Source organism: Sceloporus occidentalis, unplaced genomic scaffold, assembly GCF_023333645.1.
Source record: "Sceloporus occidentalis isolate IW3139 unplaced genomic scaffold, rSceOcc1.0.p SCAF_1, whole genome shotgun sequence".
Classification (NCBI taxonomy): Eukaryota; Metazoa; Chordata; class Lepidosauria; order Squamata; family Phrynosomatidae; genus Sceloporus; species Sceloporus occidentalis.
The window spans coordinates 225,982,733-225,992,599 of NW_028316981.1; positions in this window are offsets into that span (position 1 = coordinate 225,982,733).

The following is a 9,867-nucleotide window of genomic DNA, read 5'->3' on the forward strand; positions in this document are numbered from 1 at the left end:
TTATTTTTAGAGCATATGCCTAAAGTGAGCTATATTTGATATATCTTATACCAGCTGTTTGACTTTCTTTTGCTGATGTATTAACTCCACTACTTTTAGCTTCACTCACTCTCTGTACCATTTATCAGTTCCATTTCAAATTGGAAAAAAAAAGTCTAATTCAGTATAACTAGATGAACACCTTATTTCACTACAAGATGAAAGTGAGCCTGGGCACAAGAAAATTATCACATTTCTCTTGATTACTCAAACTTATGATTGGATGAGATTTTGTGAAATAGAAACAATGTTATCAGTGTATTCATTTGTTAGTCTATTCTTCTGATTGCAGGGGTTTGTCCTTGCTTGTCGCCTTAAGAGCAACTTGAACTTCATATCCTATATTTAAGCGATCTAACATGGTTGATGTAATACAACAGGCTGGACAACTGTCTTTATTTGTGTGTGTGTGGAAAGAAAGTGGGGGGGAGAGAAAAGGTATGGAAATTTTTCCATGAGAAGATATAGCAGATGGAAAAAATTCCATCCCATATCTCTGAACAAATTAGGTTCTTATGACTAGTTAGCATTCCTAATTTACAGTTTTATTGTAACAAGGCTGTTTGGACATTATTTTCCTCATCACTGAGCTTGACTGAAGGGATTGTTTCTCTCTGTTGCTCCTTTATGTTCTTCGAAATTACAAAAATGTTTCCCAGAGGGCATCTGAGATCATTGTACAGTAGTGAATGAAAAGTAAACCCATCAAGTTGCCACTGAAGAATTTGAGAAAGAGCTTATTTTTTAAAATGTGCTGGATATTACACTGTCTGTTGTGTTGGCAGATATTCACTTTTCAGAATTCAGCTTCCTTGCTTAATGGCATCACTGAAATAAAGAGCTCCAGAGCGTAATGTAAGGCCTTTGCTCTAGAGTACAAGCATAAAGAGGGAACACCAGGATCACCTGGCTTCAATTACTCTAGTTGGGTATACAGGGGAATAATGACTATTTTGGAACTTTAGTCTATTAAGGCCTTTGACAAGCTCCCCCATGACATACTTGCAAACAAGCTAGTAAAATATGGGTTAGATAATGTAACTGTTAAATGGATTTGTAACTAGTTGACCACCTGAACCCAAAGGGTGCTCACCAATGGCTCTTCTTCATCCTGGAGAGAAGTGACCAGTGGGGTGCCACAGGGTTCTGTCCTGGGCCCAGTGCTATTCAACATCTTTATCAATAACTTGGATGACAGAATTGGGGGCATACTTATCAAATTTGCAGATGACACCAAATTAGGAGGAATATCTAATACCCCAGAGGACCACACATATCAGTAGAGACACTGAGCTGAAGAGAAAGGAGTTGAATGCAGACTTGTTTAAATACATTTATTTGATTTTTGTTATATAACTCATGTTTGGAATTAGTGATATAATTAATGGTTATTATACCTTTGTGTAATTATGAAAAGTATATGGTGAAAAGAAATATGAATTAGATTTAGATAAAGTGCTAAAGAATGGGATATAATCTGATATATCATATATATGTGGAATATTATGTAAAAGTTTTCATATATTATTGTTAGTAGTTATAATACTAATAAAGATTAATTAAGAAAAAAACCTCATGTTTGAATCTTACTGATAACTACAATTACGTGAAACACAGCCAAGTTTTTGATTAGGACTGGTTGCAGGGAATTCATAATTCCCATGTTCCGACAACATCGGGGGCTACTAGTACACTTCCAGGCACAATTTGAAGTGCTGGTTATGACTTCATGGCTTAGGTCTAGACTATCATAGATACTCTATCTCTATCATTGCCTACCCAATTTTTAAGATCTTTGGGGGAAGGCTGCCATGCTATCCTTCCATCATCACATCTGCATCTGGTAAAGACAAAGGACCCTTCTTGATGGCTGCTTTCAGTGTGTGAAATTCCCTTCCATGGGAGGTTTGTCTCTCCCTTTTCCATCTGCAGGCAGAGACCTTTTTATTTTGGCAGGCATTTGGCTTTTAACTTTTGGGGGTAGAAAGACATTTTAATGGGTATGTTATGTTTTTATCTTTTTATTATGTTTTAATGTGTTTCAAATGGTTAGAATTGAGGGGTTTTTTTAAATACAATTGTGTGTTTTTAAAAAAAAATCAGATAGATTTAGATGTACTTTGTTTTAATATGATGGAGCCACCTTGGATCACATGCCAAGAGATTGATGGTGTATAAATTAAACAAATAAACAAATGTTTTCAAAAATTACAAACTTGGTAACAACTATCAGAGCCGCAGAATTCTCATAATCCTGTCTTTGATTTCTTAAGCAACCCTGAAAATTTCTGTACTTGAGGCAGTGAAGAGTGACAAAGACAGACTTGGGAGATCAACAAAAAATAACCCCTAATTGCTCTCCAAATGCTTACATTCCATTTAAATCTTCACCTTCCTGTGACTCATTTAGCCATGTGCATCAAATAAAGACAGTTGCCTCTCAAAGATCTAATGTTTATTAATCTTGGAAGTCTACATATTAAAGGCATGTTAATTTGGTTAACTTGTGATGATAAGCTAGCAAACTGTAAGTATGCCAAGGATTGTTAAGAGCACTTTCCCTACAGCAGTAAGAAACCACAAGGCTCATTGTGACTGGAGGGAAGAAAGTTGTGTTGTTGTTGTTTTGTTTTAAAAAATGATTCATTGAGCCATTTCAAGAGGCGTTTCCTCCACAACAAATCTCTTTGCAATATGAGCATTGGCATTTCCATTACTGTAAAAAAGGGAAAGAAGCCTAATCTTGTGCAACCTTCCTGTTCATAAATTTGAAGTTATACTGAACATTGTCAGCTGGCAGGATTAACTGTTATGATCGATATGCTGTAGAGCAGGACATCATCCAAGCAGTTGCCTTTGCTGTGGGATGATTTTGAACATTATTTGTAGCGAACCATATCCCAGCTATAGAGCACAGGCTTTGCACAGAAGGTCCCAGAAGCTGGACAAGTCCCTGCCTCATCCAGGTGAAAGGATAAGGCTGATGAGAAAGTTCTGTGGAGAGCTGTGACCAATAGAAGTAGACTATACTTTACTCATTTGATAATTAGTCTGATCTAGGCCTACACTTTCATGTAACCACTTTCACACATATACTTATTCCATCACTTCCAGCCAGTTTGAGATTGAGGTGGCTACAACTCCAGAATCTCCCATGATTCTGTAATGTCTCCAATGACCCAGTGTAGTGTAGTGATTTGAACATTGGGCTACAACTCTGGAGCTCAGGTTTCAATTCCTTGCTCAGCCATGGAAACTCACTGAGTGACCTTGGATGTGTCACATACTCTCGGCTCCAGAAAACCCCATGGTTAGGGTCACCATAAGTCAAAACTATTTGATGGTACACAACAACAGAACATTTCCAGAACTGCAGTCTTGAAGCTCTTAGATAAAATTTCCTGTTTTAAAGAGAATAGTTTATCTAATAGAGTATCTAAAGAAATTATTTTCTCCTGACAAACACACCAGACAAATTAATTAGTGGTGTAATTAAAAATTCATTAGAGTTCTTGCTTGGAGCCTAAGGTAAGAAAACTGAACAACTAGGAAGGAGCATTTCTCATTCCTTTCCCCTTCCTTTAGCCTCCCATGCCTTCTACAAAGACCCACATGGAGAGACAAGGGATCCTTTCAAGCAATACAGAAAAGGTAAAGAGGGCTGTTACTGCGGGGAGGAAGAAGGTGGTCAAAATTGGCAGACATCTCTTGAACTTCCAATGCTACATCCCACATTGTTCAGGAGCTGCCCTCTTTCCTGGGACCAGAGGAACAGACAGCAGCTGGGAGAGAAACATATTTGTTAATTAGCACATTTATTTGTGCTCAACATTGGTTTTACTTTCTTGTGCTGGTTTTGGATTTTAGTGTTTGCCTGGACTATGTTAATGTTCTGTTTTTAATCTTTTTATCTTCTTTTGAGATGTGGTACTGGAGAAGAGTGAGGAGGACACTGTGGACCACCCAAAAGACAAACAAATGGATCTTTGAACAGATCAGAATTCCCTCTGGAAACCAAGATGATGAAAATGAGGCTTTGGCCACATCATGAGAAAGCGTGACTCATTCAAAAAGAGATTAATGCTTAGAAAGGTGGAGGGCAATAGGAAAGGAGGAAGACCACATACTAGATGGCTAGACTTAATTAGGTAAGGCATGGGCCTGAATATATAGGACGTAAGCAGAGCAGTGGAGGATAGGTGGGCTTAGAGATGTCTCATCCACAGGGTTGCCATGAACTGGAGCAATTAACAACAACAGTGTCATCTGGACAATTTACATCAGAAGCGTTCCATGACAATCTATTGAAGAAGAAACAACAAAGAGTCATGTGTCATCCTAACAGCTAACAGGATTATTATGGCATGAGCTTTATGATCACACAGCAAACTTGACATGTTATCCAGAATTTCATTGCTATATCCAGTATATACTATATACAATGACATCACCCACAAACCTCTGGAAGTCCCCAAAGGATCTTGGCAGACGATGTCATTGGTCTCATCTGGCTATGTACCATAGGGCTTCACTGTAGACGAAAGATTATTATTTAGATTTTTTGGTATGTTCTGAATGGAAGATGGAAGCAGGCAAAAGTGTAGCACCCATTACATTTCTGATAAAACGTGGGGCTCATATATCCATTATATGGTTGCTTATACATCCACTGTGTAGTTTGATAGCAGAAATGAGAATGTCAACCTATTACCAGGGTGCCAGGGTGAAATTAGATTTTGTTGGAACCTTTCCAATGACTGCAGCCCCTGACTCCAGATGCTACACATGTCATCAATGTATCTCAGGTAGAAGATAGGTGTGGAAGTCCAAAAGCTGAGAGAGTATTATTCTAGACCAGCACACATGAATAAATGAACATGACAAGAAGCTTTCTTTCCATGAATCTCCATTCATTCACTTAACATCTGGGAAATATGCAGCTGAGAAATGTTAACATTTATTTATTTATCCTATTTAAGGCATTATAAGACACCTTACATAAGCAAACATATAACCCAGGGTACTTTGCAACTGCAAGTGCCCCATCCACATTGCAAATGTCAGACTAATAAGCAATATTGCATTACCTATTTAGCATTTCCCAGTCTCCCCTGTGATTTCAGTTCTTAATTTCTATCTGACAGAGTGCAACAAACAGACTTCTGATATTGTACAGCAGACTTACTAAGAAATGTCAGCACAAACCTGTTCTTTTGTCAGCAGTCTACCCTGTAAAGTTGCCAAAAGGAAACTGCATCCCCTTTAGACTGTTAATCTTCATTTAAAATGCCAGAGTGCCCTCTATTGGTTCATAGCATCACACACTTGTCATAATATTGATCAAGTAAAAAATCTGCAAAAATATATATAGAGAGAATTATAGCATGAGATAATAGCTCTATTTTAATGTGTTTATAAAATGCTATGAATGTGCTTTGAAAACTATCTGCACCCCTCCTTTCCCATCCACTAATTCTACAGATGATGAGGAGAAAGAAAGTGTACTCTAGTGTTACATGTTTCTTTTTAAAACATTTGTTGTTAACTGCCTTCAAGTTGCATTCATAGTGACTCTATGAATGAGAAACCTCCCAAGTTACCCTATCCTCAACTGCCCTGCTCACGTCTTGCAGATTCGTAGCCATGGCTTCCCTGATTAAATCTATCCATGATATGAGGTTGAGGTCTTCCTCTTTTCCTATTGCCTTCCACTTTACCAAGCATTATTGTCTTTTCTAGTGAATCTTTTCCTCTCATGGTATGCCAAAGTGTGACAACCTGACTTGCTTTCAGGGAGAGTTCAGGTTTGATTTGATTTATGACCCATTGATTTGTTCTTTGAGCAGTTCATTGTATTTGCAGACTCTTCTCCAGCATATCTCAAATGAGTTGATTTTCTTCCTATCAGCTTTTGTTTTTTACTGTCCAGCTTTCACAACCATGCATAGAGATGGGGAATACTATGACACGGATCATTCTAACTTTAATATTCAGTGATATATTTTTGCACTTGTCTAATTCCTTCCTAGTTGTCCTTCCAAGTCCAAGTCTTTTTCTAACTGCTTCCTAGTTGTCCTTCCAAGTCCAAGTCTTTTTCTGATTTCTTGACTCATTCTGGTTGATGATTGAGCCCAAGTATGGAAAACCTTGAATTATTTCAGTGTCTTCATCATTTGGTTTAAAGTTATGTAGATTGTCTGTTATCATTGTTTTTTTGTTTTTAATGTTCAACTGTAAACCTGCCTTTGTACTTTCTTCCTTGACTTTCTTCATTAATTTTTTTTCAAATTTTTGATATCTTCTGTTAGTAGTATGGTGTCATCTACATATCTTAGACTGTTGATGTTCCTCCCTCCAACTTTCATGCCTCCTTCTAAGTCAAATCCTGTTTTATGTATGATATTTTTGTCCTGTAAGTTAAACAGATAGGATGAACTAATGCAGTCTTGCCTGGCCCCCCTTGCCAACTGGAAAGCATCCTATTTCTCCCTATTTAGTTCTAGCTGTAGCCTCTTGTCCTGAGTACAGATTTCTCAGCAGAACTATCAAGTGTATTGGCACTCCCATGTCTTTCAGAGCATTCCATGCCTATTGCGAACACCTCCGTTTTCTCTGGATTCAGCTTGAGTTTGTTTTCCCTCATCCAGCCCATTACCGACTCAAAACAGGCATTTAGAGGAGAAACGCCATTGCTTATGCAGCCAATATATCATCACAAAATTCAAGAAGGAGGAACCAGCACATACTGGAAGATACCAGGCTTTGCAGAACAAGGGGAAAATATTATAAGGAAACAATAAAGAGGCAGCACTCCTCCCCAGTTGGCCCAATGAGAACTGAATAGGCTCAATGGCCACAGAATTGTGACTAGCTGTTGCAGAGGAAAGAAAGTATAAAATGGGAGAGGAGGGGAGATAGAATGGATGGGCTGAAATCCTAAATTGCAGTGCCATATTTTACACAATATTCACAATGCAATATTTTGACAGGGACCTGGCTTGTGAACTGCATAATCATATCAATTGTGTATCTCTGCAGTGTAATATAGTGAGTATGTCTCTGTGTTAGATTGACCAGTAGAGGGCAATCTATTGTTCTCTGTTAAAGATATTGTTAGGCATTTGATAACTCTAGATCCGTTTTCAGGCAAGGATGTGAATAAGTACCCTCATTTGCAATTCTTAAGTGCAATCACAGATGACAGCTATAGTAAAATGGGCATCTAAAATAATCTGTACCTGAGGAAGAGTTTTTAGAACCAGGCATAAACATACAGGAGGACCATCTTATCCTCCTGGCAGAATGGCTCTCACCTTTGCTTCTAGGCTGTGTTTTTACATAACAGGTAGAAATTCAACTAGTAAAGCTATTCCCTCACTATATCCTCACTAGCTTAAAATGTCCATTCCATTTTTGTTTGTTTACTATAGACTTTTTAATGATACAGAGCCCTGGCCTAGCGTGGGAAAAAGCAATTCCCACAATATGAAATCTCTGCAGATACATCTCCTTTTCACACTTTTCTAGTGATTTTGGTATTGGAAATAATGTTTGACTCTACCTATAACTGATTTTGAGAAGACAGCCTGCCTGGAACTTGTGATGTGGGAGTGTTTTTAGCACTCTTCTGATACAGAAAAGTGTATGGGTGTCCTCATAATATAGATTTGGTGATTTATTTAACAAACCAAATATTCAAATAACATTTGGTCCATAGACAGATCTCCAACTCAGTCTGAAAACTAAGATTGCAGGATTTAAAAAAAAGGAAAAGCACAGAATTTTATTGCTGTAGAGTTGGGAGGTACCCCAAGGATGAACACATTCAACTACTAGCCAGCCCTGCATCCCTGGCAGATGGTCATCCAACTTCTGTTTGGAAGCCTTCAAAGAAGAAGATCCCATCCCTGAAACAGCACTTACTGCCAGGAAGTTCCAGGACTATATCACACTACACTTTTATAGCGCTATCATTCCATTTTAACTGTTATGACTGCTTCCTGTGGAATTCTGGGATTTATAGTTCAATGAGTCCTCAGCACTCTCTGGGTGAGAATTCTAAATGCCCCTCCCTAAATTGCAAATCCCTGGATTCCACAGGAGACAGCCATAGTAGTTAAAGGGGAACGATAGTGCTACAAAAGTACAGTGTGATATAGTCCTGGAATTTGTAAAGATGTAGTCAATCCACAAGAAATTACACTGAACCAGCGCCATACGCAGGTGCACTATACATGGCTTTCAGCTTACACTGAAGCCATGTGACAAAGGAATGAATGGGCACGCGTGCCCCATTATATTGAATGGGGCTTGAGCATACGTATTTTTTGGCTTATGTGGGGTGGGGTGTCCAGAATGCATCCCCCACATAAGGGTCCACTGTATCTTAAACTTAAACAAAAGGTGGAAGGTGTTTACGTACCTAAGTAAACCAAATGTCCTAAATTTTTTAAATTACATCTTGAACCAGGCATGCCTCAACCTTCCAATTGTCCTGATTTGGTAAAGACAGTTCCAACTAATCTTCTGCTGTCCCACTTTTTCAGCTGCTTTTAAAATGTCTGTTTTCTTTCCTCCTCATTTTATTTTTTGCCCTCAGCTTACTGCACAACTGCAAACTGATTTCAAAGCGCAAAAGTACAGATTCGATTAATCACAGATTTGATATGTTCTCTGTAGCAATTTCTAGGTCCTCCAGCACAACTCTGCCAGAAGTTGACCATAGAGTTGCACTGGAGAACCTAGAGATTCCTAGCGAAAATAGCTCTCTAGACATTTATATTCTTATAAGTGTGATTCTGTGGTCAACATCTGTTGGATGTCGACCATAAAGTTGCACTGGAGGACCTAGAGATTCCTAGATAGTGTTTTTTTATTTGCAATTTTTCCACTTTTGCAGGGATCCTGTGTCCCTAACCCCAGCAAATGGAGAGCACCCACTGCAGTTTGCATTCATTTAACTTGGCAAGATAGAGAGGAGAGGCTGAGGTGGATTTTTTCAGTAGACTCTGGCAAAAGAAGCCTCTTCTAGCTTGTGGTGGTGTTTGTTTTTTGTTTCTTTTTAACATTAATAACTTGCTATTTGGACCACACTCTTATGTTGTTTGGTGACGCATGTCCCAGTTTTCATCTTTGAATTGTTGGAGGGTATGATACCTCTATAGATAACTGTCAGCCATCAGCAAAAAGAAAAGTTTAGATGGGGATGGACTCAGGTCTATTCAGTTTTCCAGTGGTCCTTCTTCTCATCTAACCTCAACCAAGCACCACAATAAAGGAAGGAATTGTAGGATTTTTCTTTGAATTCCCCACTCACTCTGCCAGCTCCTTCTCATTTACCCCTCTATAACCTTAACCCTCCACAAACATTCAACAAGGATTGTGGCTAGCTTCTTCAAATATCACTAAGCCAAATATCACTTCCAATATCACTTAGGCCAAAATTGGCTAAGCCATTTTTTCCCTCTTTCAAGACTGGCTCTACCTCCCACTACAAGGCCATAGTCACCTGCTATTGATAATTAGAAAGATGAGAGAAAGTTTTGCTTTGTTTATACTGGTAACATTTCAGCTTCTGGTTTTACACTTTATTATGCACTTATGAAATTGTTGCAATTTTTCTTTAATATGGCTAAGAATATTGTGATAAACAGCAGAGGTGGAGGAGGCCTGCCCAATCTGTAAGTTAACCTATCACAGCCCTTTTGAAAGGAAGCTGGAGAGAGAAAATGGTGAGTTGACAATTTAACAGTCCGTTGTAATCAGTTGTGCATTGTGCTTGGAGTTGGAGTCTGGAATGGGAGTTGGGAAAGGAAGGAAATCGGGAGT